This window comes from Cherax quadricarinatus, chromosome 13 (assembly GCF_038502225.1).
Source record: "Cherax quadricarinatus isolate ZL_2023a chromosome 13, ASM3850222v1, whole genome shotgun sequence".
NCBI classification, from domain to species: Eukaryota; Metazoa; Arthropoda; class Malacostraca; order Decapoda; family Parastacidae; genus Cherax; species Cherax quadricarinatus.
Window position 1 is genome coordinate 17,611,349 of NC_091304.1, and position 19,539 is coordinate 17,630,887.

The window sequence follows — 19,539 nt, forward strand, 5'->3', positions numbered from 1 at the left end:
GTCACCAGCCCACTTCAACAAGTACTTCCCCAGTCACCAGCCCACTTCAACAAGTACTTCCCCAGTCACCAGCCCACTTCAACAAGTACTTCCCCAGTCACCAGTCCACTTCAACAAGTACTTCCCCAGTCACCAGTCCACTTCAACAAGTACTTCCCCAGTCACCAGCCCACTTCAACAAGTACTTCCCCAGTCACTAGCCCACTTTAACAAGTACTTCCCCAGTCACCAGTCCACTTCAACAAGTACTTCCCCAGTCACCAGTCCACTTCAACAAGTACTTCCCCAGTCACCAGTCCACTTCAACAAGTACTTTCCCAGTCACCAGTCCACTTCAACAAGTACTTCCCCAGTCACCAGCCCACTTCAACAAGTACTTCCCCAGTCACTAGCCCACTTTAACAAGTACTTCCCCAGTCACCAGTCCACTTCAACAAGTACTTCCCCAGTAACCAGTCCACTTTAACAAGTACTTCCCCAGTCACCAGTCCACTTCAACAAGTACTTCCCCAGTCACCAGTCCACTTTAACAAGTACTTCCCCAGTCACTAGCCCACTTCAACAAGTACTTCCCCAGTCACCAGCCCACTTCAACAAGTACTTCCCCAGTCACCAGTCCAATTCAACAAGTACTTCCCCAGTCACCAGTCCACTTCAACAAGTACTTCCCCAGTCACCAGTCCACTTCAACAAGTACTTCCCCAGTCACCAGTCCACATCAACAAGTACTTCCCCAGTCACCAGCCCACTTCAACAAGTACTTCCCAAGTCACCAGTCCACTTCAGCAAGTACTTCCCCAGTCACCAGTCCACTTCAACAAGTACTTCCCCAGTCACCAGCCCACTTCAACAAGTACTTCCCCAGTCACCAGTCCACTTCAACAAGTACTTCCCCAGTCACCAGTCCACTTCAACAAGTACTTCCCCAGTCACCAGCCCACTTCAACAAGTACTTCCCCAGTCACCAGTCCACTTCAACAAGTACTTCCCCAGTCACCAGTCCACTTCAACAAGTACTTCCCCAGTCACCAGTCCACTTCAAGAAGTACTTCCCCAGTCACCAGCCCACTTCAACAAGTACTTCCCCAGTCACCAGTCCACTTCAACAAGTACTTCCCCAGTCACTAGCCCACTTTAACAAGTACTTCCCCAGTCACTAGCCCACTTCAACAAGTACTTCCCCAGTCACTAGCCCACTTCAACAAGTACTTCCCCAGTCACCAGTCCACTTCAACAAGTACTTCCCCAGTCACCAGTCCACTTCAACAAGTACTTCCCCAGTCACCAGTCCACTTCAACAAGTACTTCCCCAGTCACCAGTCCACTTCAACAAGTACTTCCCAGTAACCAGACCACTTCAACAAGTACTTCCCCAGTCACCAGTCCACTTCAACAAGTACTTCCCAAGTCACCAGTCCACTTCAACAAGTACTTCCCCAGTCACCAGTCCACTTCAACAAGTACTTCCCCAGTAACCAGTCCACTTCAACAAGTACTTCCCCAGTCACCAGTCCACTTCAACAAGTACTTCCCAGTCACCAGTCCACTTCAACAAGTACTTCCCCAGTCACTAGCCCACTTCAACAAGTACTTCCCCAGTCACCAGTCCACTTCAACAAGTACTTCCCCAGTCACCAGTCCACTTCAACAAGTACTTCCCCAGTCACCAGTCCACTTCAACAAGTACTTCCCCAGTCACCAGTCCACTTCAACAAGTACTTCCCCAGTCACTAGCCCACTTCAACAAGTACTTCCCCAGTCACTAGCCCACTTCAACAAGTACTTCCCCAGTCACCAGTCCACTTCAACAAGTACTTCCCCAGTCACCAGTCCACTTCAACAAGTACTTCCCCAGTCACCAGTCCACTTCAACAAGTACTTCCCCAGTCACCAGTCCACATCAACAAGTACTTCCCCAGTCACCAGCCCACTTCAACAAGTACTTCCCCAGTCACCGATCCACTTCAGCAAGTACTTCCCCAGTCACCAGTCCACTTCAACATGTACTTCCCCAGTCACCAGCCCACTTCAACAAGTACTTCCCCAGTCACCAGTCCACTTCAACAAGTACTTCCCCAGTCACCAGTCCACTTCAACAAGTACTTCCCCAGTCACCAGCCCACTTCAACAAGTACTTCCCCAGTCACCAGTCCACTTCAACAAGTACTTCCCCAGTCACCAGTCCACTTCAACAAGTACTTCCCCAGTCACCAGTCCACTTCAACAAGTACTTCCCCAGTCACCAGCCCACTTCAACAAGTACTTCCCCAGTCACCAGTCCACTTCAACAAGTACTTCCCCAGTCACTAGCCCACTTCAACAAGTACTTCCCCAGTCACTAGCCCACTTCAACAAGTACTTCCCCAGTCACCAGTCCACTTCAACAAGTACTTCCCCAGTCACCAGTCCACTTCAACAAGTACTTCCCCAGTCACCAGTCCACTTCAACAAGTACTTCCCCAGTCACCAGTCCACTTCAACAAGTACTTCCCAGTCACCAGACCACTTCAACAAGTACTTCCCCAGTCACCAGTCCACTTCAACAAGTACTTCCCCAGTCACCAGTCCACTTCAACAAGTACTTCCCCAGTCACCAGTCCACTTCAACAAGTACTTCCCCAGTAACCAGTCCACTTCAACAAGTACTTCCCCAGTCACCAGTCCACTTCAACAAGTACTTCCCAGTCACCAGTCCACTTCAACAAGTACTTCCCCAGTCACTAGCCCACTTCAACAAGTACTTCCCCAGTCACCAGTCCACTTCAACAAGTACTTCCCCAGTCACCAGTCCACTTCAACAAGTACTTCCCCAGTCACCAGTCCACTTCAACAAGTACTTCCCCAGTCACCAGTCCACTTCAACAAGTACTTCCCCAGTCACCAGTCCACTTCAACAAGTACTTCCCAGTCACCAGACCACTTCAACAAGTACTTCCCCAGTCACCAGTCCACTTCAACAAGTACTTCCCCAGTCACCAGTCCACTTCAACAAGTACTTCCCAAGTCACCAGTGCACTTCAACAAGTACTTCCCCAGTAACAAGTCCACTTCAACAAGTACTTCCCCAGTAACCAGTCCACTTCAACAAGTACTTCCCAGTCACCAGTCCACTTCAACAAGTACTTCCCCAGTCACTAGCCCACTTCAACAAGTACTTCCCCAGTCACCAGTCCACTTCAACAAGTACTTCCCCAGTCACCAGTCCACGTCAACAAGTACTTCCCCAGTCACCAGTCCACTTCAACAAGTACTTCCCCAGTCACCAGTCCACTTCAACAAGTACTTCCCCAGTCACCAGTCCACTTCAACAAGTACTTCCCCAGTCACCAGTCCACTTCAACAAGTACTTCCCCAGTCACCAGTCCACTTCAACAAGTACTTCCCCAGTCACCAGTCCACTTCAACAAGTACTTCCCAGTACAAATATACTTGTATCTTTCTTTCCTTCTTTCAATTCCTCTTACGCATATAAATTGCAATATTAACTCAATGCTGGACCATGCACTCTGCCAGTACCACAGGTACTGAACCATGCACTCTGCCAGTACCACAGGTACTGGACCATGCACTCTGCCAGTACCACAGGTACTGGACCATGCACTCTGCCAGTACCACAGGTACTGGACCATGCACTCTGCCAGTACCACAGGTACTGGACCATGCACTCTGCCAGTACCACAGGTACTGGACCATGCACTCTGCCAGTACCACAGGTACTGGACCATGCACTCTGCCAGTACCACAGGTACTGGACCATGCACTCTGCCAGTACCACAGGTACTGGACCATGCACTCTGCCAGTACCACAGGTACTGGACCATGCACTCTGCCAGTACCACAGGTACTGGACCATGCACTCTGCCAGTACCACAGGTGCTGGACCATGCACTCTGCCAGTACCACAGGTACTGGACCATGCACTCTGCCAGTACCACAGGTACTGGACCATGCACTCTGCCAGTACCACAGGTACTGGACCATGCACTCTGCCAGTACCACAGGTACTGGACCATGCACTCTGCCAGTACCACAGGAGCTGGACCATGCACTCTGCCAGTACCACAGGTGCTGGACCATGCACTCTGCCAGTACCACAGGTGCTGGACCATGCACTCTGCCAGTACAACAGGTACTGGACCATGCACTCTGCCAGTACCACAGGTTCTGGACCATGCACTCTGCCAGTACCACAGGTTCTGGACCATGCACTCTGCCAGTACCACAGGTACTGGACCATGCACTCTGCCAGTACCACAGGTACTGGACCATGCACTCTGCCAGTACCACAGGTACTGGACCATGCACTCTGCCAGTACCACAGGTACTGGACCATGCACTCTGCCAGTACCACAGGTACTGGACCATGCACTCTGCCAGTACCACAGGTACTGGACCATGCACTCTGCCAGTACCACAGGTACTGGACCATGCACTCTGCCAGTACCACAGGTACTGGACCATGCACTCTGCCAGTACCACAGGTACTGGACCATGCACTCTGCCAGTACCACAGGTACTGGACCATGCACTCTGCCAGTACCACAGGTACTGGACCATGCACTCTGCCAGTACCACAGGTACTGGACCATGCACTCTGCCAGTACCACAGGTACTGGACCATGCACTCTGCCAGTACCACAGGCACTGAACCATGCACTCTGCCAGTACCACAGGTACTGGACCATGCACTCTGCCAGTACCACAGGTACTGGACCATGCACTCTGCCAGTACCACAGGTACTGGACCATGCACTCTGCCAGTACCACAGGTACTGGACCATGCACTCTGCCAGTACCACAGGTACTGAACCATGCACTCTGCCAGTACCACAGGTACTGGACCATGCACTCTGCCAGTACCACAGGTACTGGACCATGCACTCTGCCAGTACCACAGGTACTGGACCATGCACTCTGCCAGTACCACAGGTACTGGACCATGCACTCTGCCAGTACCACAGGTACTGGACCATGCACTCTGCCAGTACCACAGGTACTGGACCATGCACTCTGCCAGTACCACAGGTACTGGACCATGCACTCTGCCAGTACCACAGGTACTGGACCATGCACTCTGCCAGTACCACAGGTACTGGACCATGCACTCTGCCAGTACCACAGGTACTGGACCATGCACTCTGCCAGTACCACAGGTACTGGACCATGCACTCTGCCAGTACCACAGGTACTGGACCATGCACTCTGCCAGTACCACAGGTACTGAACCATGCACATGCTGGACTGCACTCTGCCAGTACCACAGGTACTGGACCATGCACTCTGCCAGTACCACAGGTACTGGACCATGCACTCTGCCAGTACCACAGGTACTGGACCATGCACTCTGCCAGTACCACAGGTACTGGACCATGCACTCTGCCAGTACCACAGGTACTGGACCATGCACTCTGCCAGTACCACAGGTGGACCATGCACTCCGCCAGTACCACAGGTACTGGACCATGCACTCTGCCAGTACCACAGGTACTGGACCATGCACTCTGCCAGTACCACAGGTACTGGACCATGCACTCTGCCAGTACCACAGGTACTGGACCATGCACTCTGCCAGTACCACAGGTACTGCACCATACACTCTGCCAGTACCACAGGTACCGGACCATGCACTCTGCCAGTACCACAGGTACTGGACCATGCACTCTGCCAGTATCACAGGTACTGGACCATGCACTCTGCCAGTACCACAGGTACTGGACCATGCACTCTGCCAGTACCACAGGTACTGGACCATGCACTCTGCCAGTACCACAGGTACTGGACCATGCACTCTGCCAGTACCACAGGTACTGGACCATGCACTCTGCCAGTACCATACTGGACCATGCACTCTGCCAGTACCACAGGGACCATGCACTCTGCCAGTACCACAGGTACTGCCATGCACTCTGCCAGTACCACAGGTACTGGACCATGCACTCTGCCAGTACCACAGGTACTGGACCATGCACTCTGCAGTACCACAGGTACTGGACCATGCACTCTGCCAGTACCACAGGGACCATGCACTCTGCCAGTACCACAGGTACTGCCATGCACTCTGCCAGTACCACAGGTACTGGACCATGCACTCTGCCAGTACCACAGGTACTGGACCATGCACTCTGCCAGTACCACAGGTACTGGACCATGCACTCTGCCAGGACCATGCACTCAGTACAGGTACTGGACCATACTACTGGACCATGCACTCTGCCAGTACCACAGGTACTGGACCATGCACTCTGCCAGTACCACAGGTACTGGACCATGCTCTGCCAGTACCACAGGTACTGGACCATGCACTCTGCCAGTACCACAGCACTCTGTACTGGACCATGCACACCTGCCAGTACCACAGGTACTGGACCATGCACTCTGCCAGTACCACAGGTACTGGACCATGCACTCTGCCAGTACCACAGGTACTGGACCATGCACTCTGCCAGTACCACAGGTACTGGACCATGCACTCTGCCAGTACCACAGGTACTGGACCATGCACTCTGCCAGTACCACAGGTACTGGACCATGCACTCTGCCAGTACCACAGGTACTGGACCATGCACTCTGCCAGTACCACAGGTACTGGACCATGCACTCTGCCAGTACCACAGGTACTGGACCATGCACTCTGCCAGTACCACAGGTACTGGACCATGCACTCTGCCAGTACCACAGGTACTGGACCATGCACTCTGCCAGTACCACAGGTACTGGACCATGCACTCTGCCAGTACCACAGGTACTGGACCATGCACTCTGCCAGTACCACAGGTACTGGACCATGCACTCTGCCAGTATAGGTCACAGGTACTGGACCATGCACTCTGCCAGTACCACAGGTACTGGACCATGCACTCTGCCAGTACCACAGGTACTGGACCATGCACTCTGCCAGTACCACAGGTACTGGACCATGCACTCTGCCAGTACCACAGGTACTGGACCATGCACTCTGCCAGTACCACAGGTACTGGACCATGCACTCTGCCAGTACCACAGGTACTGGACCATGCACTCTGCCAGTACCACAGGTACTGGACCATGCACTCTGCCAGTACCACAGGTACTGGACCATGCACTCTGCCAGTACCACAGGTACTGGACCATGCACTCTGCCAGTACCACAGGTACTGTACCATGCCATGCACTCTGCCAGTACCACACGTACTGGACCATGCACTCTGCCAGTACCACAGGTACTGGACCATGCACTCTGCCAGTACCACACGTACTGGACCATGCACTCTGCCAGTACCACAGGTACTGAACCATGCACTCTGCCAGTACCACAGGTACTGAACCATGCACTCTGCCAGTACCACAGGTACTGGACCATGCACTCTGCCAGTACCACAGGTACTGGACCATGCACTCTGCCAGTACCACAGGTACTGGACCATGCACTCTGCCAGTACCACAGGTACTGGACCATGCACTCTGCCAGTACCACAGGTACTGGACCATGCACTCTGCCAGTACCACAGGTACTGGACCATGCACTCTGCCAGTACCACAGGTACTGGACCATGCACTCTGCCAGTACCACAGGTACTGGACCATGCACTCTGCCAGTACCACAGGTACTGGACCATGCACTCTGCCAGTACCACAGGTACTGGACCATGCACTCTGCCAGTACCACACGTACTGGACCATGCACTCTGCCAGTACCACAGGTACTGAACCATGCACTCTGCCAGTACCACAGGTACTGAACCATGCACTCTGCCAGTACCACAGGTACTGGACCATGCACTCTGCCAGTACCACAGGTACTGGACCATGCACTCTGCCAGTACCACAGGTACTGGACCATGCACTCTGCCAGTACCACAGGTACTGAACCATGCACTCTGCCAGTACCACAGGTACTGGACCATGCACTCTGCCAGTACCACAGGTACTGGACCATGCACTCTGCCAGTACCACAGGTACTGAACCATGCACTCTGCCAGTACCACAGGTACTGGACCATGCACTCTGCCAGTACCACAGGTACTGGACCATGCACTCTGCCAGTACCACAGGTACTGGACCATGCACTCTGCCAGTACCACACGTACTGTGCACTCTGCCAGTACCACACTCTTCCAGTCCCCCAGCTACTGAACCATGCACTCTGCCAGTACCACAGGTACTGGACCATGCACTCTGCCAGTACCACAGGTACTGGACCATGCACTCTGCCAGTACCACAGGTACTGGACCATGCACTCTGCCAGTACCACAGGTACTGGACCATGCACTCTGCCAGTACCACAGGTACTGAACCATGCACTCTGCCAGTACCACAGGTACTGGACCATGCACTCTGCCAGTACCACAGGTACTGGACCATGCACTCTGCCAGTACCACAGGTACTGGACCATGCACTCTGCCAGTACCACAGGTACTGGACCATGCACTCTGCCAGTACCACAGGTACTGGACCATGCACTCTGCCAGTACCACAGGTACTGGACCATGCACTCTGCCAGTACCACAGGTACTGGACCATGCACTCTGCCAGTACCACAGGTACTGGACCATGCACTCTGCCAGTACCACAGGTACTGGACCATGAACTCTGCCAGTACCACAGGTACTGTACCATGCACTCTGCCAGTACCACAGGTACTGCACTGGAGTACCACAGGTACTGCACTCCAGTACCACAGGTACTGGACCATGCACTCTGCCAGTACCACAGGTACTGGACCATGCACTCTGCCAGTACCACAGGTACTGGACCACCATGCACTCTGCCAGTACCACAGGTACTGGACCATGCACTCTGCCAGTACCACAGGTACTGGACCATGCACTCTGCGAGTACCACAGCTGGACAGTACCACAGGTACTGGACCATGCACTCTGCCAGTACCACAGGTACTGGACCATGCACTCTGCCAGTACCACAGGTACTGGACCATGCACTCTGCCAGTACCACAGGTGCTGGACCATGCACTCTGCCAGTACCACAGGTACTGGACCATGCACTCTGCCAGTACCACAGGTACTGGACCATGCACTCTGCCAGTACCACAGGTACTGGACCATGCACTCTGCCAGTACCACAGGTACTGGACCATGCACTCTGCCAGTACCACAGGTACTGGACCATGCACTCTGCCAGTACCACAGGTACTGGACCATGCACTCTGCCAGTACCACAGGTACTGGACCATGCACTCTGCCAGTACCACAGGTACTGGACCATGCACTCTGCCAGTACCACAGGTACTGGACCATGCACTCTGCCAGTACCACAGGTACTGGACCATGCACTCTGCCAGTACCACAGGTACTGGACCATGCACTCTGCCAGTACCACAGGTACTGGACCATGCACTCTGCCAGTACCACAGGTACTGGACCATGCACTCTGCCAGTACCACAGGTACTGGACCATGCACTCTGCCAGTACCACAGGTACTGGACCATGCACTCTGCCAGTACCACAGGTACTGGACCATGCACTCTGCCAGTACCACAGGTACTGGACCATGCACTCTGCCAGTACCACAGGTACTGGACCATGCACTCTGCCAGTACCACAGGTACTGGACCATGCACTCTGCCAGTACCACAGGTACTGGACCATGCACTCTGCCAGTACCACAGGTACTGGACCATGCACTCTGCCAGTACCACAGGTACTGGACCATGCACTCTGCCAGTACCACAGGTACTGGACCATGCACTCTGCCAGTACCACAGGTGCTGCACCATGCACCATGCCAGTACCACAGGTACTGGACCATGCACTCTGCCAGTACCACAGGTACTGGCACCAGTACCACAGGTTCTGGACCATGCACTCTGCCAGTACCACAGGTGCTGGACCATGCACTCTGCCAGTACCACAGGTACTGGACCATGCACTCTGCCAGTACCACAGGTACTGGACCATGCACTCTGCCAGTACCACAGGTACTGGACCATGCACTCTGCCAGTACCACAGGTGCTGGACCATGCACCCTGCCAGTACCACAGGTACTGGACCATGCACTCTGCCAGTACCACAGGTACTGGACCATGCACTCTGCCAGTACCACAGGTGCTGGACCATGCACTCTGCCAGTACCACAGGTGCTGGACCATGCACCCTGCCAGTACCACAGGTACTGGACCATGCACTCTGCCAGTACCACAGGTACTGGACCATGCACTCTGCCAGTACCACAGGTACTGGACCATGCACTCTGCCAGTACCACAGGTACTGGACCATGCACTCTGCCAGTACCACAGGTACTGGACCATGCACTCTGCCAGTACCACAGGTACTGGACCATGCACTCTGCCAGTACCACAGGTACTGGACCATGCACTCTGCCAGTACCACAGGTACTGGACCATGCACTCTGCCAGTACCACAGGTACTGGACCATGCACTCTGCCAGTACCACAGGTACTGGACCATGCACTCTGCCAGTACCACAGGTACTGGACCATGCACTCTGCCAGTACCACAGGTACTGGACCATGCACTCTGCCAGTACCACAGGTACTGGACCATGCACTCTGCCAGTACCACAGGTACTGGACCATGCACTCTGCCAGTACCACAGGTACTGAACCATGCACTCTGCCAGTACCACAGGTACTGGACCATGCACTCTGCCAGTACCACAGGTACTGGACCATGCACTCTGCCAGTACCACAGGTACTGGACCATGCACTCTGCCAGTACCACAGGTACTGGACCATGCACTCTGCCAGTGCCATAGGTACTGGACCATGCACTCTGCCAGTACCACAGGTACTGGACCATGCACTCTGCCAGTACCACAGGTACTGGACCATGCACTCTGCCAGTACCACAGGTACTGGACCATGCACTCTGCCAGTACCACAGGTGCTGGACCATGCACCCTGCCAGTACCACAGGTACTGGACCATGCACTCTGCCAGTACCAGAGGTACTGGACCATGCACTCTGCTAGTACCACAGGTGCTGGACCATGCACTCTGCCAGTACCACAGGTGCTGGACCATGCACCCTGCCAGTACCACAGGTACTGGACCATGCACTCTGCCAGTACCACAGGTACTGGACCATGCACTCTGCCAGTACCACAGGTGCTGGACCATGCACTCTGCCAGTACCACAGGTGCTGGACCATGCACCCTGCCAGTACCACAGGTACTGGACCATGCACTCTGCCAGTACCACAGGTACTGGACCATGCACTCTGCCAGTACCACAGGTGCTGGACCATGCACTCTGCCAGTACCACAGGTGCTGGACCATGCACCCTGCCAGTACCACAGGTACTGGACCATGCACTCTGCCAGTACCACAGGTACTGGACCATGCACTCTGCCAGTACCACAGGTGCTGGACCATGCACTCTGCCAGTACCACAGGTGCTGGACCATGCACCCTGCCAGTACCACAGGTACTGGACCATGCACTCTGCAGTACCACTGGACCATGCACCAGTGCCACTGGACCATGCACTCTGCCAGTACCAAGGTACTGGACATGGCCAGTGCCATAGGTACTGGACCATGCACTCTGCCAGTACCACAGGTACTGACCATGCACTCTGCCAGTACCCACAGGTACTGGACCATGCACTCTGCCAGTACCACAGGTACTGGTCCATGCACCTGCCAGTGCACCATCACTGCCAGTACCACAGGTACTGGACCATGCACTCTGCCAGTACCACAGGTACTGGACCATGCACTCTGCCAGTACCACAGGTACTGGACCATGCACTCTGCCAGTACCACAGGTACTGGACCATGCACTCTGCCCACAGGTACCACAGGTACTAGGTACTGGACCATGCACTCTGCCAGTACCACAGGTACTGGACCATGCACTCTGCCAGTACCACAGGTACTGGACCATGCACTCTGCCAGTACCACAGGTACTGCACTCTGCCACCCATGCACTCTGCCAGTACCACAGGTACTGGACCATGCACTCTGCCAGTACCACAGGTACTGGCCACCATGCACTCTGCCAGTAAAACAGGTACTGGACCATGCACTCTGCCAGTACCACAGGTACTGGACCATGCACTCTGCCAGTACCACAGGTACTGGACCATGCACTCTGCCAGTACTGGACCACAGGTACTGGACCAGGCACTCTGCCAGTACCACAGGTACTGGACCATGCACTCTGCCAGTACCACAGGTACCGGACCATGCACTCTGCCAGTACCACAGGTACTGGACCATGCACTCTGCCAGTACCACAGGTACTGGACCATGCACTCTGCCAGTACCACAGGTACTGGACCATGCACTCTGCCAGTACCACAGGTACTGGACCATGCACTCTGCCAGTACCACAGGTACTGGACCATGCACTCTGCCAGTACCACAGGTACTGGACCATGCACTCTGCCAGTACCACAGGTACTGGACCATGCACTCTGCCAGTACCACAGGTACTGGACCATGCACTCTGCCAGTACCACAGGTACTGGACCATGCACTCTGCCAGTACCACAGGTACTGGACCATGCACTCTGCCAGTACCACAGGTACTGGACCATGCACTCTGCCAGTACCACAGGTACTGGACCATGCACTCTGCCAGTACCACAGGTACTGTACCATGCACTCTGCCAGTACCACAGGTACTGGACCATGCACTCTGCCAGTACCACAGGTACCGGACCATGCACTCTGCCAGTACCACAGGTACTGGACCATGCACTCTGCCAGTACCACAGGTACTGCACCATGCACTCTGCCAGTACCACAGGTACTGGACCATGCACTCTGCCAGTACCACAGGTACTGGACCATGCACTCTGCCAGTACCACAGGTACTGGACCATGCACTCTGCCAGTACCACAGGTACTGGACCATGCCATGCTGGACTCACTGCCAGTACCACAGGTACTGGAACCATGCACTCTGCCAGTACCACAGGTACTGGACCATGCACTCTGCCAGTACCACAGGTACTGGACCATTCACTCTGCCAGGACCATGCACTCTGCCAGTACCACACGTACTGGACCATGCACTCTGGACCACAGGTGGACCATGCACTCTGCCAGTACCACACGTACTGGACCATGCACTCTGCCAGTACCACAGGTACTGAACCATGCACTAGTACCACAGGTACTGCCAGTACCACAGGTACTGGACCATGCACTCTGCCAGTACCACACAGGTACTGGACCACCATGCACTCTGCCAGTACCACAGGTACTGGACCATGCACTCTGCCAGTACCACAGGTACTGGACCATGCACTCTGCCAGTACCACAGGTACTGGACCATGCACTCTGCCAGTACCACAGGTACTGGACCATGCACTCTGCCAGTACCACAGGTACTGGACCATGCACTCTGCCAGTACCACAGGTACTGGACCATGCACTCTGCCAGTACCACAGGTACTGGACCATGCACTCTGCCAGTACAGGTACTGGACAGGTACTGGACCATGCACTCTGCCAGTACCACAGGTACTGGACCATGCACTCTGCCAGTACCACAGGTACTGGACCATGCACTCTGCCAGTACCACAGGTACTGGACCATGCACTCTGCCAGTACCACAGGTACTGGACCATGCACTCTGCCAGTATCACAGGTACTGGACCATGCACTCTGCCAGTACCACAGGTACTGGACCATGCACTCTGCCAGTACCACAGGTACTGGACCATGCACTCTGCCAGTACCACATGGACACACTCTGCCAGTACCACAGGTACCGGACCATGCACTCTGCCAGTACCACAGGTACTGGACCATGCACTCTGCCAGTACCACAGGTACTGGACCATGCACTCTGCCAGTACCACAGGTACTGGACCATGCACTCTGCCAGTACCACAGGTACTGGACCATGCACTCTGCCAGTACCACAGGTACTGGACCATGCACTCTGCCAGTACCACAGGTACTGGACCATGCACTCTGCCAGTACCACAGGTACTGGACCATGCACTCTGCCAGTACCACAGGTACTGGACCATGCACTCTGCCAGTACCACAGGTACTGGACCATGCACTCTGCCAGTACCACAGGTACTGGACCATGCACTCTGCCAGTACCACAGGTACTGGACCATGCACTCTGCCAGTACCACAGGTACTGGACCATGCACTCTGCCAGTACCACAGGTACTGGACCATGCACTCTGCCAGTACCACAGGTACTGGACCATGCACTCTGCCAGTACCACAGGTACTGGACCATGCACTCTGCCAGTACCACAGGTACTGGATCATGCACTCTGCCAGTACCACAGGTACTGGACCATGCACTCTGCCAGTGGTACTGGACCATCACTCTGCCAGTACCACAGGTACTGGACCATGCACTCTGCCAGTACCACAGGTACTGGACCAGGACCTCTGCCAGTACCACAGGTACTGGACCATGCACTCTGCCAGTACCACAGGTACTGACCACCATACCACAGGTACTGGACCATGCACTCTGCCAGTACCACAGGTACTGGACCATGCACTCTGCCAGTACCACAGGTACTGGACCATGCACTCTGCCAGTACCACAGGTACTGGACCATGCACTCTGCCAGTACCACAGGTACTGGACCATGCACTCTGCCAGTACCACAGGTACTGGACCATGCACTCTGCCAGTACCACAGGTACTGGACCATGCACTCTGCCAGTACCACAGGTACTGGACCATGCACTCTGCCAGTACCACAGGTACTGGACCATGCACTCTGCCAGTACCACAGGTACTGGACCATGCACTCTGCCAGTACCACAGGTACTGGACCATGCACTCTGCCAGTACCACAGGTTCTGGACCATGCACTCTGCCAGTACCACAGGTACTGGACCATGCACTCTGCCAGTACCACAGGTGCAGGTACTGGACCATGCACTCTGCCAGTACCACAGGTACTGGACCATGCATGCACTCTGCCAGTACCACAGGTACTGGACCATGCACTCTGCCAGTACCACAGGTACTGGACCATGCACTCTGCCAGTACCACAGGTACTGGACCATGCACTCTGCCAGTACCACAGGTACTGGACCATGCACTCTGCCAGTACCACAGGTACTGGACCATGCACTCTGCCAGTACCACAGGTACTGGACCATGCACTCTGCCAGTACCACAGGTACTGGACCATGCACTCTGCCAGTACCACAGGTACTGGACCATGCACTCTGCCAGTACCACAGGTACTGGACCATGCACTCTGCCAGTACCACAGGTACTGGACCATGCACTCTGCCAGTACCACAGGTACTGGACCATGCACTCTGCCAGTACCACAGGTACTGGACCATGCACTCTGCCAGTACCACAGGTACTGGACCATGCACTCTGCCAGTACCACAGGTACTGGACCATGCACTCTGCCAGTACCACAGGTACTGGACCATGCACTCTGCCAGTACCACAGGTACTGGACCATGCACTCTGCCAGTACCACAGGTACTGGACCATGCACTCTGCCAGTACCACAGGTACTGGACCATGCACTCTGCCAGTACCACAGGTACTGGACCATGCACTCTGCCAGTACCACAGGTACTGGACCATGCACTCTGCCAGTACCACAGGTACTGGACCATGCACTCTGCCAGTACCACAGGTACTGGACCATGCACTCTGCCAGTACCACAGGTACTGAACCATGCACTCTGCCAGTACCACAGGTACTGGACCATGCACTCTGCCAGTACCACAGGTACTGGAACCATGCACTCTGCCAGTACCACAGGTACTGGACCATGCACTCTGCCAGTACCACAGGTACTGGACCATGCACTCTGCCAGTACCACAGGTACTGGACCATGCACTCTGCCAGTACCACAGGTACTGGACCATGCACCCTGCCAGTACCACAGGTACTGGACCATGCACTCTGCCAGTACCACAGGTACTGGACCATGCACTCTGCCAGTACCACAGGTACTGGACCATGCACTCTGCCAGTACCACAGGTACTGGACCATGCACTCTGCCAGTACCACAGGTACTGGACCATGCACTCTGCCAGTACCACAGGTACTGGACCATGCACTCTGCCAGTACCACAGGTACTGGACCATGCACTCTGCCAGTACCACAGGTACTGGACCATGCACTCTGCCAGTACCACAGGTACTGGACCATGCACTCTGCCAGTACCACAGGTACTGGACCATGCACTCTGCCAGTACCACAGGTACTGGACCATGCACTCTGCCAGTACCACAGGTACTGGACCATGCACTCTGCCAGTACCACAGGTACTGGACCATGCACTCTGCCAGTACCACAGGTACTGGACCATGCACTCTGCCAGTACCACAGGTACTGGACCATGCACTCTGCCAGTACCACAGGTACTGGACCATGCACTCTGCCAGTACCACAGGTACTGGACCATGCACTCTGCCAGTACCACAGGTACTGGACCATGCACTCTGCCAGTACCACACTGGTGCACTCTGCCAGTACCACAGGTACTGGACCATGCACTCTGCCAGTACCACAGGTACTGGACCATGCACTCTGCCAGTACCACAGGTACTGGACCATGCACTCTGCCAGTACCACAGGTACTGGACCATGCACTCTGCCAGTACCACAGGTACTGGACCATGCACTCTGCCAGTACCACAGGTACTGGACCATGCACTCTGCCAGTACCACAGGTACTGGACCATGCACTCTGCCAGTACCACAGGTACTGGACCATGCACTCTGCCAGTACCACAGGTACTGGACCATGCACTCTGCCAGTACCACAGGTACTGGACCATGCACTCTGCCAGTACCACAGGTACTGGACCATGCACTCTGCCAGTACCACAGGTACTGGACCATGCACTCTGCCAGTACCACAGGTTCTGTACCATTCACTCTGCCAGTACCACAGGTACTGGACCATGCACTCTGCCAGTACCACAGGTACTGGACCATGCACTCTGCCAGTACCACAGGTACTGGACCATGCACTCTGCCAGTACCACAGGTACTGGACCATGCACTCTGCCAGTACCACAGGTACTGGACCATGCACTCTGCCAGTACCACAGGTACTGGACCATGCACTCTGCCAGTACCACAGGTACTGGACCATGCACTCTGCCAGTACCACAGGTACTGGACCATGCACTCTGCCAGTACCACAGGTACTGGACCATGCACTCTGCCAGTACCACAGGTACTGGACCATGCACTCTGCCAGTCCCACAGGGACTGGACCATGCACTCTGCCAGTACCCCAGGGCCTGGACCATGCCATGCACCTGCCAGTACCACAGGTACTGGACCATGCACTCTGCCAGTACCACAGGTACTGGACCATGCCATGCTGGACCATGCACCCTGCCAGTACCACAGGTACTGGACCATGCACTCTGCCAGTACCACAGGTACTGGACCATGCACTCTGCCAGTGCCATAGGTACTGGACCATGCACTCTGCCAGTACCACAGGTACTGGACCATGCACTCTGCCAGTACCACAGGTACTGGACCATGCACTCTGCCAGTACCACAGGTGCTGGACCATGCACTCTGCCAGTACCACAGGTACTGGACCATGCACTCTGCCAGTACCACAGGTACTGGACCATGCACTCTGCCAGTACCACAGGTACTGGACCATGCACTCTGCCAGTACCACAGGTACTGGACCATGCACTCTGCCAGTACCACAGGTACTGGACCATGCACTCTGCCAGTACCACAGGTACTGAACCATGCACCCTGCCAGTACCACAGGTACTGGACCATGCACTCTGCCAGTACCACAGGTACAGCACTCTGCCAGTACCACAGGTGGGACGATGCACTCTGCCAGTACCACAGGTACTGGACCATGCACTCTGCCAGTACCACAGGTACTGGACCATGCACTCTGCCAGTACCACAGGTACTGGACCATGCACTGCCAGTACCACAGGTTCTTGACCATGCACTCTGCCAGTACCACAGGTACTGGACCATGCACTCTGCCAGTACCACAGGTACCACAGGTACCACAGGTGGCCAGTACCACAGGTACTGGACCATGCACTCTGCCAGTACCACAGGTACTGGACCATGCACTCTGCCAGTACCACAGGTACTGGACCATGCACCAGTACCACAGGTACCATGCACTCTGCCAGTACCACAGGTACTGGACCATGCACCTGCCAGTACCACAGGTGCACTCTGGACCATGCACACTCTGCCAGTACCCCAGGTACTGGACCATGCACTCTGCCAGTACCACAGGTACTGGACCATGTACTCTGCCAGTACCACAGGTACTGGACCATGCACCCTGCCAGTACCACAGGTACTGGACCATGCACTCTGCCAGTACCACAGGTACTGGACCATGCACTCTGCCAGTACCACAGGTACTGGACCATGCACTCTGCCAGTACCACAGGTACTGGACCATGCACTCTGCCAGTACCACAGGTCCTGGACCCTGCGCTCTGCCAGTACCACAGGTACTGGACCATGCACTCTGCCAGTACCACAGGTACTGGACCATGCACTCTGCCAGTACCACAGGTACTGGACCATGCACTCTGCCAGTACCACAGGTACTGGACCATGCACTCTGCCAGTACCACAGGTACTGGACCATGCACTCTGCCAGTACCACAGGTACTGGACCATGCACTCTGCCAGTACCACAGGTACTGGACCATGCACTCTGCCAGTACCACAGGTACTGGACCATGCACTCTGCCAGTACCACAGGTACTGGACCATGCACTCTGCCAGTACCACAGGTACTGGACCATGCACTCTGCCAGTACCACAGGTACTGGACCATGCACTCTGCCAGTACCACAGGTACTGGACCATGCACTCTGCCAGTACCACAGGTACTGGACCATGCACTCTGCCAGTACCACAGGTACTGGACCATGCACTCTGCCAGTACCACAGGTACTGGACCATGCACTCTGCCAGTACCACAGGTACTGGACCATGCACTCTGCCAGTACCACAGGTACTGGACCATGCACTCTGCCAGTACCACAGGTACTGGACCATGCACTCTGCCAGTACCACAGGTACTGGACCATGCACTCTGCCAGTACCACAGGTACTGGACCATGCACTCTGCCAGTACCACAGGTACTGGACCATGCACTCTGCCAGTACCACAGGTACTGGACCATGCACTCTGCCAGTACCACAGGTACTGGACCATGCACTCTGCCAGTACCACAGGTACTGGACCATGCACTCTGCCAGTACCACAGGTACTGGACCATGCACTCTGCCAGTGCCACAGGTACTGGACCATGCACTCTGCCAGTACCACAGGTACTGGACCATGCACTCTGCCAGTACCACAGGTACTGGACCATGCACTCTGCCAGTACCACAGGTACTGGACCATGCACTCTGCCAGTACCACAGGTACTGGACCATGCACTCTGCCAGTACCACAGGTACCACAGGTACTGAACCATGCACTCTGCCAGTACCACAGGTACTGAACCATGCACTCTGCCAGTACTACAGGTACTGAACCATGCACTCTGCCAGTACCACAGGTACTGGACCATGCACTCTGCCAGTACCACAGGTACTGGACCATGCACTCTGCCAGTGCCA